The following is a 16,589-nucleotide window of genomic DNA, read 5'->3' as shown; positions in this document are numbered from 1 at the left end:
TTAATATTGATTGGAGGGCAAGAGAGAACGTCGCTCAGCAATCGACGTAAATATGCCATTATTTAAGAAGATGTCATGGTCGAGTTATTCTGGACAACGGTGATATTGTTGGCCACCAAGATCATGCAATTTAACACAAATTGGAGTAATATTATAAATGTAATCCACAAATGATCACTGAAAGATCATATTAGGACCTTCATTGCGATAGAATATCGTTTAATGTTTTGTGGACGTCTATGAACCAACAACACATGGCTATCAAATTAAATTTATTTTGAAAAAGAAATTGCTCAATTTTAGTCACCTGATTGATTTATATGATCGTTCAGTGTCAATCGGAATATTTTTTCCAGATAATATCATTGACTCTTGGATCATTTATTATTTTTAATAAAGCCTGGCTTTTCTAGAGTTACCTGGTTTTCCATTAAGGGATTTAATGGAAATTAAATGTATCCATTCTATATTGCACGGAAAGTCATCTTGTTGAAACCACAAAAGTTAAAAAAAAACTAATATCTGTGTGGTTTGTTACTTCATGAAATACATTAGTATTGACGTAACCATTAGAGCATGGAATGTAGCTAATACTGATCACTAATTTTGATAGTACATCGTGAGTAGTAGTCATGATCAACACTGATGGTGATTTGTCTTTGAACATCATCATCATAAGTTATCATAATCATCATAAGTTACCAAAGTTTTTGTATTATTTATATTAAGCACTTGGTTATTTGGTACATTGGGATGAGATTGTTACAAAGTTCTTACTTTCTCTATACTATATTCTGAAATAAAATTAATAGTACATTTATATTGTTTTAGGTAAGTAAGGGTACCAACCAACCAAATCTAAGTTCGAGGTTTTTACGGTAAGGTACGTATATTAGTTATGAAATGCGAAATGAGGTTTAAAATAACAGAAACTGTTATTTCACTTGAAATGTATTTTATTTTATGCGAAAAAGTGACCACTTATTGAATGGCGATACAAAACGACACTTGATGTTTTAAATATATTTTCACATAAACCCAATTAGATGTTTCACTCGTTACATCATTCAGTCTTAACATAAACACGTGGTCTTTTTTCTTGAATACGCAGTCCGTAGATAGGACCCTATTAGTCGCGCGATATAACACTTGTCTCTTAAAAAAGCGACCAAAGGGATGTATGTAGCCGTTATTCCATCAGGATAGCTTATAGTTGTAATAAAATTATTTTTGGGTATCGCACTATTCATACCCAAATTTCCATGTTATATGCTATAATGGAATAGTTTCCTAAGTTTTGGTGACTCTAAAACATACGGCTGAGAATGTGAGCGACTGCAATCAGGCTTTGGTGGCCGTACACCCTGAACTGCCAGCTTCTGCTCAAATTCCTATAGATTATGTTAGTTTACAGCAACTTCAGTCTTCCTCTGGTGGCCTTGTACACTGAACTGCGATGTTTGTATCGGGAATTCATCGGACTAAGAGTGTTTTTCAAAGCTTGGATGTTTCCTAATTGGGACCCTACAGCTTTAGCTTTAATACTTTTGCTCGAATTCCACTTAACTGCACCAATAATGTTTCTCATAACTGTCAATCGAACGATTGCCAACCCAATTTCAACATATTTTTTTTTCTTGGTATTTGATTAGATTTCGGTTAATTGAATGCTTTCAAATGAGAACAACTTCTCCTACCGACTGCTCTAGTTATGAAATTATTCTACTTTAAACAAGCGATACAAAACGATACTGAGGGTTTAAATCTAGTTCCTCATAACTCAACCCCTATTTCTAGACGTCTCCCTCGTTACACCGTTCTCTTTTAACCTAAACACATAACCTTGTTTCACCAAATACACCAAGAGTTTTAATTTATTAATACTGTATTTTTATTTATTTATTTATTTATTTAAACCCGTCAGCCTCTTGGGCTATTTAGGGTGAATTACAATACATTATATGAACATTAACAGCTTAAAATACTACACATTAGATCATAAACAGTAGAATATATACAATAACATTTTCAATTACTCAATAGTAAATGTATGTTACAAGTGTTGAAGTATGTCTATGGTCTTTAGATAGTCAATCAACAGATTCAATTGCTCATGTTGGTCCAATTGTTCCAATGTTGTCGGCATCTCAAGTTGTCTCCTCAAATCATCATATTTTTGGCAGTCCAGTAGGATGTGTCTGATGCTAAGTTGAATCTGGCACAAATTAGATAAGGCTCTTTCCCTTCAACAAATATTCATGTGTCAGTCTACAGTGCCCCATTCGCAGTCGTGCAAGGACGCTTGACTTGTGGCTACTGATGTTATTATGGTCTATAGATTGATAAAAGACCCTCTTAACTTCCCATAATTTATTGTTTTTTATGAGAAGGTCTCATTCTAATTGGGTCAATTGCCTATTTAGGCTCTTCATATAGACTTTGGCATCTTTTTTGCTGAACAGTTCGTTTAACTTGATCGACCCCTCTAATTGCCAGATGGTCGGCTCTTTCATTTCCAGATATTCCTTTTTAGGAGGGGACCCAGAGATATGTTATTCTTATATCCCTAAATTATAACTTTGTCTGTATCTCTCTGATGTATGTGACCAGAGAGTGGACTGTCTTTGCCGAGTTAGAATCCGATACTACCAGTATGGATTCGCTAATCCGTGATTCTTCCAAGACAGATAGCGCCGTATATATAGCCAGCAACTCTGCGGTGAAAATGCTAGTCAATGATGGAAGCCAAAAGTGTCTCTTGAGTGGACTAGACGTATAAGCAGCGCCCACAAAGTTCTCACGTTTTAAACCATCCGTGTAGATGATAAAATGATTTGAATACTTCTCTTCGATTATCTGTCTAAAGAAGCTTTTTATTGTAGAAGGACTATTTGTTTCCTTATTCAGAACCTTCATAGAGAGGTCTATGTGTATTCTTGAGAACTGCCATGGTGGTATATTAGTGATTCTACATTTTGCATCGGGGATTACAATCAATAATCATTTACATATCCTCTGGAAGATTAATGAGTGCCTCTTCCTTATATTGGTCCAGTAAAAATGTGGAACGCTTCACGATTTTGCCTGTCATCCTTGCTCAGGGGCCATGCTAATCTTCTCTGTATCGTTCCAATTTTAGTATATGTACTGCCGAAGCGAGTAGAATTAATAATATAAAAAATATTTAAGAAGCATAATCTAGTTTTGTTTTAAATTTTAATTTCAGTTAGTTACGTTTATATTTTCTTTTCTCTCGAACTTTATTTTCTATTTATAAAATATTTAAAACCTTTTGGCGTGGATGACAAACATTTTTAATTACATTATAAGCAAATTACTTTTACAAATTACAAACTACGCAAATCACTAATTAAAAGCAATTAAGGCTATTACGTTTAATGCCTCACGTTTAACGATATGCTTCATCTACATTCACATTAAATTTCTCTGAAATTTCAATTATTATTTGCTTTATTACTTTTGCTTGATTGTAATATGACAATAATAAATACATCATCAAATTATGTATTAATTTTTTACTTTTTTACAATAAGGAATGATAAATAATTAAATATTATTTATAATTTTATAATTTCTGCTACTATGTATTCGGTATTAATTTAAATTTTAATAACATTACAGAGCTCGAAGTTGACTTGTTTCGATTTTGTTATTTTTTCTTAGAGATCAGATGAATCAGAAAATGTCCTAGGGATGAAAGGGATGCCTATTAGTAAATAATTAATGAACAATTAATTGTTGGTTAATGAAACCATACCGCTAGGACTAAAACTAACTTTTGATAAAAACTTGAAGCTTGAAGAAATAACCTAATATGTGAATAACTTACTTTTAAACAATTTATAGTCTATTCAATATAACCGTGAACTCACGTCATCTATATTCATGACGTCAAAACGTCGCAATATTGCCGCATTAGCTTTAAGTTTTTGTTAATTCTGGCTTTGACATATAACTTTAGTTTTACGTTATGGCGTTAGTAGATAATTGTTACTGCTAACTTATGGCGCCCTCATTTCCTTCACCTCCTGTTCTTAACATTTACCTCCACCATACGTGAAGCTCTGTCAGATTTATATCCATATTTTCTTTATTTATGGTTATTTTCAATTCAAATGGTAAGAAACAATCTCTTTTTCTTTGCTTTCTTATCTTTGGCTTTTACCTCTCCATGGTCCAAGTTACTGCTTAGGAGTTTAAGAGCCGGCTTGGTTGGCGCAGTGGTAAAGGCGACAGGCCGATCCACCTACTGTTGCAATAGTTGCGGGTTCGAATCCAGCTGGGGCATAATCGTAAATTTGTGTTTGTGATTTGTTTAATATTTGTGTTTATCCTAGGTAAGAGTGTAAAATCCGACAAAGAAAACAATCCCAGTCACGCTAGTAACCAGGCTGTGTAAGGCCGGATGTCTTCTGGGATGATTTCTAAGTTGGTCATTCGCCAGTCGCATATATATATATATATATATATATATATATATATATATATAAAATAGAGTTTAAGAGCATATTTCATGCTTTTTGATGTTTTCACTTTTTTTTGTTACAAATTAATTATCAATTCAATTTTTAAGTAATATCTCTTTGGTTTCTCTCAAATTATTGAATTAAAAATCGAATTATTTTAACAATCTATTAAGGAAAAACACACACTATTAAATCGTACATCTCATTATTAAATTACACGTTTTTCTGTGATTTGTTACGTCCTAAACGGAAAGTAATTTTACAGGTTGTTACTTTAATATGAAGTAACGGACAAACAAATTAATCTGCTGCTATTTTAACACCGCACAAAAAAGATAAGCTGCTTTTTTCCAGCTACGTCAATCTCGACTTTTAGATCGTCATAGTAAGGAAACGGTTATTTCTTTTTAATCTTAATTTTCTTTGGAGTTTTTAAAGTATGACAGTGAGGTTTTTTTATAGAAATGACTTATTTTTACATATATCTAGAGATGAATTAAGAAAATCGACAATTTCGAGCATTTATCGAATTAATATGCAACTTAACTCATTTCTTTGATGATCTTTTATTATGTAAGAAACCCTTCAATGGCTTCCACTGATAATTTAATCAATATATTGAGTTTCACACTAACTATCTTAAAATATCATTCTTTGATTTGTACAGGATTATTCGAGTCTATAGCTGTTTTTTGACGATATTATTTATAAGGTTAAGGATTGCAAAGTTACTATTCCATTTTCTTTCTTTACGATGTTCCTTTTTATTCTTTCTTCAGTGACTGAAATTCTATAATGAACCTTCTTCTCTTCTTCATACCTGTGTTATGGATAATTTCTTTCTTAATTGCTATAGTATGGCATCATTGAATAAATATTGCTGGAGCTATTCGACTTCAATCATCTTCTGCATTAAAATTAAATCATTTTGTGCATTAAAATGAAGCTGATGAAAAATCCGGTAGCTACCAACAGACTAGACTTATTTCATTGTTTAATAACGTATTTTCTATACTTTTCTATCATTTTTACGGTGCCAGATTGATTGTGCTCTGAAATAATCGAATATATTTCTAATAAATACCAATTTTTGACGCATTGTTCGATTTCTGTTGTGACATTTTAAAGGTTATGTGTTATTGATAAAAAGTGGTCCTTGTATTTGAAGACAAAAATGATGGTGGATGCGGCCGGTGATGTAGGACATCTTCACAAAGCTTTTCCAGTCCATAATGTTTATATCTGTAGTTTCTTGGGAAACAGTGATAATGATATATGATTGATATTAATTTTAATTTGATATTTCTCTCATAGACGATCTCTTTCAACAACTAAATTGGTACAAAACATTTTGAAATCTAGTTCGTTTCAACGGACAGACTTTGTTATTCATTTATTAAATTAAAGAACACTTTTTACTTCAACATTTATAGAAAATTAAAAGGAAATAAACATAATAAATAATCAGTATGCTTTGATATTATGTTCGGAAAGTATAGACATTATTGACAGCTTTGAAAAATCAACTCAGTTTTATTTACGTTTTTGGTAACACTTAATGAAAATTGTTTTTTTTTGTTATATTTTAGTTTCCTTTTTACCAATTAGGGTTTAACTGGAGTGGCCTTACTGCTTAACGGGGGCTTCGAAACATGTCTTCGGAATTAAGCCTACCGACTGGCGAGTGACCAATTTAGAAATCATCCCAGAAGACATCCAGTCTTACACAGCGTGGTTACTAGCGTGACTGGGCAACTACCAACTGGCAAGTAACCAACTTGGAGATAATACCAGAAGACATCTGATCTTACTGGTTACTGGCGTGACTGGGATCATTTTCTTGCCGGATTTTACACTCTTGTCTTTCGTACAATCACAATTATAAACAGTCACAAACATAAATTTACCACCACCACCACCACCCAGCAGGATTCGAACCTGTCACTATCGCAATAGTAGAGTATCGTTCTGTCACTTTGCTGACTGATAACATATTTTTCACAACAAAAAATTCACAATATTACGACAACAGTTCTTTCCCGAAATGATCTGCCTAAATTACGAAATTATGTAACCATTTAATATATAAATAATCTAAAATATATCATTAAAATGCAATTTAAAATACAAAAAATATAATATACTATAATTATATATGGATGAGTTAGTTTTTCAGAATTTTTAGTCAGCTGTATAATAATATCCATTTTCCATTTTGTCAACAATGGTTCATATACTAAACGTAAGGTAATATTCGATATGAGTCAAAATATCTCGATATAGTAGAAATTTTACCATAATCGGTATATATCGATTATATTACCCAACCGAACAACATTAGTTGTAATATAGAAATGCGATAAGTGATTGTCCAATATGGTAGATAACTGAATTGGGCACCATTTTGATTTTAATAAATAAACCTGTAAAAGCTTTACAAACCCATGATGTTTTTCCAGCATACAAATGATATGCTATCAAAAAGACGGAAATAAGTGCTGGTGATATTATAATACACTGTTCCTTATTATACATTAATATATTATGAATTACAGCTATTAGAGTTTATAATATAATGAATTTAAAAAGGTATAATATATAAATCATTTTATATTATTATACATTAAATTTATTTTAACTAAAATTACTATATTACGAAATTATGTAACCACTTAATATATAAATAATCTAAAATATATCATTAAAATGCACTTTAAAGTACAAAAAAATATAAACAAATATGTATGTTACGTTGAATATCTATATTTACATATGTATGACTTAGTTTTTGAGAAATTTTATTCAGCTATACAATAATATCCTTGTCTATTTTGACAAGAATGCTTCATATACTAAATGTAGGGTAATAGTCGAAAGGAGTCAAAATATCTTGATATTCATAATTGATATACTATAAATTTTAGCATAATCAGTATATATGGATTATATTACCCAATAGAACATTAGTTGTAATGGAGAAATGAGATAGAGCGATTGACCAACATGGTAGATAACTGAGTTGGGCATCATTTTTATTTTAGTAAGTAGACCTGTAAAAGCTTAATAAAACCATGATATTTTTGCAACATAAAAATTATATGCTACCAAAAAGATGGGATTGCTAAAAAAGATAAATGCTGGTTAGCAATGGACAATAATAAAGTACGATTTTTTTCAATTTAATGCTTTAAATTTGTGAAGAAAGTTATCTATCATAATTCATTTTTAGTATTTATATTTAAACAAACATGGAATATTTAATTAAAATTCAGTATTTTTTTTGGTACATTTTTTCCATATAAAAAAATAAAATAACGAACTTAATCTTATAGATGTCCATTGTTTTTTGTGAGCTTACGCCATCTCTCAGGTAACAAGGGTAATCTCATTCTGATTGAATGGGGCTAAGTTTGGTGAATATACCTTATGTGGGTGATCTTTCCATCTTAATTCAAAAGTATCTGAGTCACGCGATCAATGTGAGGTCGAAGGTTGTCATAACTGTCACGAAAATCACTTTGTTTCCATGATATTATTAATCAGCAGCCACTTTTACTGTACAAACTAATTTAAAATATAGGGTATCTACAAGCATTTGTCATTTTTGCGAATTAGATAAGGTATAATTAATGAAAAAAGGGCTCTATTTTGTTAAAACCACGTGAAATGAAGAAATTGACTTATCTGCAACCTTTTTTAGAAAGACTAGAAATATTTAACTTACGCTTAACTTCTCTTCTACGTCAAACTCAATTTTTAGAACTTTGTTCCAAGGGAGTGTCCTATAACATTTATTTCTATTTAATCTTATTTAGTTCCGAAGCTGGGTACAGTTTTAAAGATCGATTTTAACGAAAATGTTTTTACTAGGAATAATTTGGTGTCATTTTTGTTACATTGGCCTACATTATTTATTTATATTGTTGTTATAGTTGTTCTTATTTCGTTTTTAAACTATGAGTGAACTTTCTCTTATCGCTTTAAATGACCTCAACTTCAAACGTCTTCCTCGAATAGTTGCTACTATGCATTTCACGTCAAACATATCAGTGATATTGTCCTAAAACTGCTAAAAAGGTAAGTTCATCTTTGAACCAACTTTCGCAGAGTCCTTTGATACCTTTCAACCAAGTTTTTTTATGTTGTTCATATTTTGATCCATACTATGCCATATTTACTTCTTCAACATTCAATATTTTGTTTGAATCAAACATTTTAGGGTAGAATACAGTTAGTTAGTTCTACTAGAATAGGATCTATTGGGATTCTATTTTTGAGAGAACATATACGGCAAATATTGTTTTTAGACAAAATCGATTTTAGTTTTGTTTATTGTGGCTTTTTTTATATGTTATTTATATTAAAAAGTTCGACAGCAACTATATCTAGAGGATAATATAAGATTAAAAAGAAACAAACGTTATCCCAAGCTTTCTTAAATAAAAGATAAAGTTCTAAAAGTTCATACATGAAACTAAGGTTGTTTTTGTTGTTGTTTGAGTTGTTGATGAAAATTCTAGAAATATTTATTTGATTTTACTTTCTCTAAAAAATGACAGAAATACAATAATAAATAGAAGGGGGTAGACTTTTAATTAAATAAATTACCATAATGCTTGTTAGAGGACAAGTAAAAATATCTACAGTTATTTTAGTAACAACGCGAAAGATAAGCTGCTTTTTTCTGTCAACGTTAAGCTTTACTCTTTAAACGCTCTCTTAAAGAAGGTTGCTTCAACGTTTGTTCATTTTTAATCGTACTTTATTAGGGTAGTTGTTTATGGCTTTGACCGTGTTGTGGTCTTACTTTTATTGTTTAATGTTATTATTTGTAATAATTTCGGAAATATATCAAATATTTTTTATCAATTAGTACTACGAAATATGTTCTTCAGTTACAGATATTTATAGGATTTACTAGTGATGTTTTCACAGTACACCTGGCATATACACTATGTATGTTTATTAATAAGGCGTTGAGAAACCATATGAACCCTGAAACCATTACCAACGAGGGTTTATCTAGACTGGATCTACTGTTTAACGTGGGATTCGAACCACGATCCTCGACATTAAGCCTGCCAATTAGCGAGTGACCAACTTTGGAGATTAGCAAAGACGACATCCGGTCTTACCCAGCCTGGCCACTGGCGTAACTGGGATCATTTTCCTTGTCAGATCTTACACTCTTGCCTAAGGACAATTACAAATGTTAAACAATCGCAAACATAACTGTAGGTGGACCGTCCTGTCGCCTTTACCACTGCGCCAACCAAGCCGGCTTCAATAAAATTGTTTCTACTACATTTTGCTTTGTACGAGCTGGTTTAATTTTTGTTTGTTATTGCTTTTGTGTGTTTTTAACATTAGTGTGGAGTGTTCTTTTACACAGATAATTTTTTTTTCGGTGATGTCGGTATAAAGAGTATAAAAATATATTGATTAAATTATTTAACTTTGCCAAACAGAATCTCCTTCAGTATAAACAGTAGGACAATATTTAATATATTTCGACTAGTTATTTTCACGTGAATTAAATAAAATATTATATGCCTTCTAATTTTTATAAAAGTAAGCTTGATTTTAGCTAATTTTAGAAGCTAATTTTAGCACGTTTTAGTAGGTAAGGCTTCTTGAGACGAGTACTTTTGCAGGTTGTTATTCTAAAATGAATTAAATTGCAAATACATTTATCTCCAACTATTTTAAGGTCGAGCAAAGTTAAGGTGTTTTTTTTGCACCGACGTCAAACTCGGCACTTTTAGAATATTGTGTAGAGGAAGCTTATTATAACGCCTGTTTCCTTTTAATCTTATTTAGCCTAGAAGCTGTGTACAGTTTTAACTAGGTTGGTGAAATTTTCCTAGTTTAAATAACTTTCAGTATTTTTTTATTGGGTTAGCAAACAATATTTCGCTGAATATATATTTAGAAGATAATTAGATAATAATTAATTAGTTACATTGTTGAAAAATCTAATGGGAAATAAATTGTAAGTCAATTTTTAAAATGATATTCTAGTCTAGAAGGACTAAATTTCTTCTGTGTTGGATTCTTTTACAATTGACGTTACAAGAATAAAAAATAATACTACAACAGACATTCAGAGTTATAGGCTAGTGAAGTTGGGGCTAAAAAGAATTTGCTGCTCGAGATGTTCTTTTGTGGTGTTCTTGATTAATCCTTATTTCTTTTTTGCATTTTGGTGCTATATCCATACAGATGGATATACAAAGAAGATTTCTACTAAATTTCAAGTAAATCATTTAAATAGAACTTGATATATCGGTCAATGTAACTCAGATAATGGTAGTTAACACTTAAATTTGACTAATTTACGATCCCTCGTTAATTCATTGGGCCTTCTGCTACTTTCTATGCTACAAAATTAATGTATTTTTGAATTTCTTCCAGTTAAACGACCTACTTTAAAAGGGAAAAAGAAATGATCAGGTCTACAAACTAATTTTAAAGGATTCACGACAGATGGTGTTACTGTGTATTAAATTGCATCGGGTACGTTTGTAACCAATTTCATGTTGAAGCTTCATTGGACAGGCTTGGGTTGTTCAGTTATTCGGTGCATTGAAAACATCTGAATTTGTACCTAGAAAATCGCATTTGCGAGAAGTTTTTTTTTACTTTTTAATTAGAAGAAAAATGCGGCTGAAGATCATCCAATGCTGAGTGAAGTTTAAGGCAACCATGCTCCATTGATTTCAACACGTGAATGCTGGTTTCGACATTTTAACGTGGTACTTTTGATACCGAAGACAAAGATGGATCGATGATCAATTGGGATCGTTATCGAGTATAATTGATGCGTTTGAGACGAGTACTGCGCGAGGCCGGCAACAGCAATGTTATTCTTCAGTATGACAACGTTCGATCACATGTTGCAAAACCAGTGAAAACATAGTTGGAAACATTAAAATGGGAAGTATTCTCCAGACCTTTCTCCCTCTAATTACTACTTATTCTGATATATGAGTCGTGACCTGTATGAGTAGCGGTTCATTTCTTTCGAGATTGTATCAGTATATTGGTTGAAAAGTGAGAAAAAGTAATGGCTATCGGTGGACAATACTTTGAATAAAATACATTTTACCGATTTTTCACAATAAAACTTTAGATTAAAAAACATCTTTAAAACTAATTTATAGACCTCAACAGACACAATCTCAGTTATACTTGTTCAATGAGTGGTATTATGTACTCAAATTACAACAAATAGAAGAAACCAAAGTTATTCGCATTAACATTTCTTAGGCTCCATCAATCCCTAACACTGATATTTACGTGTACATTAGCATTATGCTCTTTTTTGTACTAACGCCACACCACACCAGCTCAAAAGTCTTAGCCCTCTTCAGACGACTTGACCTATCTACGTTATTAAGAAGCCGACACTGAAATCGTGAAGGTCATTGTTACCTGGTTAACTCAGTTAATGGTGCCTATTTAGGTAGGCACCACGGAACGTCAACAGTACTCCTTAATAATTTGTTCTGATGCCGCTGAATTTTGCCCAAATTACTTTTCTTGGCATAACCTCATATCTCGATGCTATAGACCTTGGCATGCCATATGATCTTAAGGATTTCTTTATACAAAATTGCTTTATTGTATGTTGACAAGTCGAGGGAATTTATTCCCAATAATCAGTACATTCCACCAAATTTAATATCCAGTGCTGCTTTCTACTTCTTTACATTAGCCTACAAGGGCTTCCAGTCTAATGTCATTCTTAAATAGTTTCTTGTATTGGCATACACAGACTTATAATTACTGTCAATGCTAGAGGGGAATATCCATGGATACCTTATCAAGAGTGTCGCCCTGGTCAATGTAGTTGCTAAAATTCTAGTCTAAGGAATTTTCTTAAAAGTGTAAATTTATTCAAAATAAATAGGAATGAAATTAATTTATATACTAGTATACTGTCTTAATATTTTTGTTTCAAAGTCTAATTGTTCTTTCTTTTTAGTGGACGGTGAACTAATTTTAATAAAATTCTAAATCTTAATTAAAATAAATTGATCAAAGTTATGAACAACAATAATTAGTGATTATACTAATTATTTTAACAAGATGGATAGGATAAGATAAGCTGCCGTTCTTTTTCGTCGTTACGTTAAATTTCAGTTTTAAAGGAGAACAAGGAAGCTTAGTGTAGCGTTTGTTTCCATTTTAATCTTATTTGGTCCGGAAGCTGTGCGCAGTTTTAAAGACGGAACATTTTCCTACTACAAGCAACTTACAATAATTTCCGAGTACATTAGGAAGCATTACTAATTCATAAGTGTTTAGATATTTGAGAAAAGTTCCGTAGCTTCGGTATATACCCATAGGAATTTTGTAGCTTTTTGCGAACGGATTTCTTTAATTTTATATTATTTGTGCTGTATTTTTTTTATTTCGCAGAGATAATTTAACTGTCCGGTCAGTGACCAAACTTTCACCATTCGTTCAATGACTGGATACCCAGGTACCCACCTATATAGGCAATGTTTTTTTTTGGGCCTGGAGCCGGGTAGGGGAATCCTGTTACGCAAACCTGGTAAGGAAGACCCGCAGGAATAAGGGAGTTGGACTGGTTATGTGGACACTGCCTCTGGGCTACCCACTAAACCCCACCCTATCAGCTGATCCAATGACCCTAATTGATACTGCTTACTGTTAGTAAGGAGGGTGCCTGTAACCGGTAACACCGTTAAAAGGCACAAGGGCCAGGCAAGGACGTGGCGTCGTTATCACACCACGCAGCTTGCGGTACATGAGTTAATCGCTCGCCGGAGAAGGCCGAGACAATTTGGAGTTAGAGCACGACGGGGTAGTGTCGGTTGTGATAGAATAGGCTACGAAGAGCCGAATGAGTTATTGGCCTAAAATATCGGCCAGCTCGGTAATACATCTATTGTCCGAGAGACGAAGAGTGGAGAAATATCTCGAGTAAACCTCGGATATAAAATCGTGAACTTGGGGGACATCTGTTTCTCTATGAATTTGATTGTTCCTAACGAACCAGGGGGCATTGATTATTCTCCTGAGAATTTTGTTTTGAAAGACTTGAAGACGTTCCACCTGGCTAGGTGAGACGTATTTTAGATAGACACTGGAGCCGTATAGAACGACTGATCGAACCAGCATCTTGTACAGGAGAGATTTTATAGATAGAGCAAGCCTGCTAGCCCGGTTGATAAGCGGGAACAGCAGATTAACAATACCTTGACCTTTATAGAGAGACTTTTGAATGTGGGAATTCCACCTAAGTTTGCGATTCAAGACAAGACCGAGATAGGTGGCTTCTTCTGACAATGGGATTTCGGCGTTCTCGATTTTAAGAGGCGAAATACTCGGTGCAAGACGCTTCTTGTGGAAGAAGATGGCCTGGGTTTTTTGTGGGTTGACCTGCAACCTCCAGTACTGGAGTAACCACTGGACCGCCATTTCCTTTGCAAATGGCGTGCTGGATTTGGGCAGACCGTTGAAACCTGCGGTCGAACTGGAGACCGAGGTATGAGACTTCCTGGAGCCAAGGGATAGGGACTTTATCGATTTAGGGGCGATAGGTGCGAAACTTCTTCTTGCGGTGGAACAGAATAGCCTGAGTTTTGCTCGGGTTAATCTGAAGCCCGCCAGAATTACGACATTTTAAGCCATTTTCCCTCCTTTTATCTCTTTCCCATCGCATGCTTACATCTAGAATCGTTCAAACCAAAATCGATAATTGAGATATGACGGAGAAACATTACCATAATATGGTTTGAGCTGGGTTTTAATCTAGTAAGTCTAGCATTGTCTTCAAACTTATTTGGTCATCCAAGCCACAGAACCATTGCTTTGAAATGGTTGAAAATTATCATACCGCTATTTGATGTCGGCTTCGACAGCAGATTTCTTTAAGCGAAATAACAAAATAAACATATTAATAGTTCGAAGTGTCACCACTTGATACCGCTGATCAAAATACATGCAAGTCCTTAATAACTCAGCTTAACTAGATATTCGAAGAAATATAGAAAGGATTTCTTTAATTTTATATTATTAACACTATGTGATGGCGAGTAATTAATTTTTGTTGGAACAAAATTAAAGACCATCCAATTAGTAAACGTTATAATATTTCAGTAACCATAATTATTCTAAAGATTATAATTTGGATGTGACCTCTTGCTACGAGAATTTTTGCAGGTTGTTATTCCAATTTGAATTAAATTGCAACTATTTTGAGGTCGAGCGAAGTTAAGTTGCTTTTTTGCAGCAACGTCAAACTCGGCACTGTTAGAATATTATATAGAGGAAGCTTATTATAGTGTTTGTTTCCTTTTAATCTTATTGAGCCGAAAAGCTGTGTACAATTTTAACAAGGTAGTTGAAATTCTCCTATTATAAATATCTTTCGCTATTTTTTAGTATGTTAGCAAACGTTACTGTGCATATATATATATTGAGTTAGTTAAGAAGAAATGTTTAGAATATATACTACGTGAATATTGGAATTTGGATATTTTTATATTTTATATTACTTTACTGTTATTATATATTTTAGTTCAAAATCAATTGTTATATATTGGAGGTAAGTATTTATTCGTTATTTATAAGTAATTGAGCATATATTATGACAAAACAGAATCTTAAGTTTTAACAGTCAAACTTTCTGACAGAATTCTATTATCATGTCGCAAATTCTTTATTTTTAATGTTATTTTTGTATGTTTATAACAGTTCAATCTAAAAGTCCCCGGCCTGACACATAGATGGCGCTACTAGAATTAAATCCATGTTTTTTAGTTAGCCCTAACCCTCAAAAGATGTGTGTATACACTTGACAGCTGTTGGATCATTAGTTTGTGAATTATAGCATTTTGAGTGAAGCAATTTTTGTTATTGTGGAAAAAATGGATAAAAAGGAATTTCGTGTGTTGATAAAATATTGCTTTTTGAAGGGAAAAAATACAGTTGAAGCAAAAAGTTGGCTTGATGCCGAGTTTCCGGACACTGGCCCCGGAAAATCAACTATCAAGGGTTGCTATGCTAAGTTTGGACGTGGTGAAATGAGCACCGAAGACGGTGAACGCAGTGGACGCCCAAAAGAGGTTTTTACCGACGAAAACATTTAAAAAATCCACAAAATGATTTTCAATGACCGTAAATTCAAACTGAATGAAATATTAGACACTCTAAAGACCTCAACTAAACGTGTACATCATATCATTCATGAATATTTGGATATGAGAAAGCTCTGTGCAAAGTAGATTTCACGCGAGCTCCCTTTTCACCAGAAACAACGACGAGTTGATGATTCGGAGCAGTGCTTGAAGATGATCAAGCGTAACAAACCCGAGTTTTTGCATCGATATGTGACAATGAATGAAACATAGCTTCATCATTTCCCTCCGAAGTCCAATAGACAGTCATCCGAGTGGACTGCACACGATGAACCCGCTCCAAAACGTGGGAAAACGCAACAGTCGGCTGGCAAGGTTATGGTGTCTGTATTTTAGGATGCAATGATCCATCTGTCTGTATGATTTTTGGATTCATTGACTACCTTGAAAAAGGAAGGACCATCAACAGCGACTATTAAATAGCGTTATTGGATCGTTTAAGGACGAAATCGCCGAAAAACGGCCGCATTTGAAGAAAAAGAAGATGCTGCTTCACCAAGACAATGCACCGTATCACAAGTCAGTGATAACTATGACAAAAATCCATGAGTTGGACTTCGAATTGCTTCCTCATCCACCGTATTCTTCAGATCTGGCTCCCAGCGACTATTTCCTGTTCTCAGTTCTCAAAAGAATGCTTGCTGGGAAGAAATGTTCGTCGAATGAGGAGGTGATCGACGAAACAGGGGCCTATTTTGGATCAAAGGACAAATCGTACTACAAAAATGATTTCGAAAAGTTGGAAGGTCGCTATAATCAGTGTATCACTCCTGAAGGGAATTATGTTGAATAAAAAAAATAATTTTGCCAAAAAAATGTGTTTTACTATGGTAGGCCGGGAGCTTTTCAATTGTCCTGTTATGATATAACATAAACCTTAGATTGGCTATGGAAAATGTGCAGCAATCAGAAAGAGTAATGTGCTCATAAC

At 33.2% G+C, this 16,589-nt stretch overlaps 1 protein-coding gene and 1 non-coding gene across 3 annotated transcripts in view; one reads left to right on the top strand and one right to left on the bottom strand.

Moving 5' to 3' along the window:
* PlexB (Plexin B) overlaps positions 1-16,589 on the top strand; it is a 385,819-nt gene that overhangs the window by 146,334 nt on the left and 222,896 nt on the right. The window lies entirely within an intron of this gene.
* On the bottom strand, positions 3,057-3,163 carry LOC143197832 (U6 spliceosomal RNA). Its single transcript, XR_013006082.1, has one exon. It is a non-coding gene; the product is annotated as a U6 spliceosomal RNA (small nuclear RNA).

Source organism: Rhynchophorus ferrugineus, unplaced genomic scaffold (genome assembly GCF_030347505.1).
Source record: "Rhynchophorus ferrugineus isolate W39M unplaced genomic scaffold, kcgeb_rfMv2 rfM5, whole genome shotgun sequence".
NCBI lineage: Eukaryota > Metazoa > Arthropoda > Insecta > Coleoptera > Curculionidae > Rhynchophorus > Rhynchophorus ferrugineus.
This window is presented reverse-complemented; position numbering and strand designations above follow the sequence as displayed.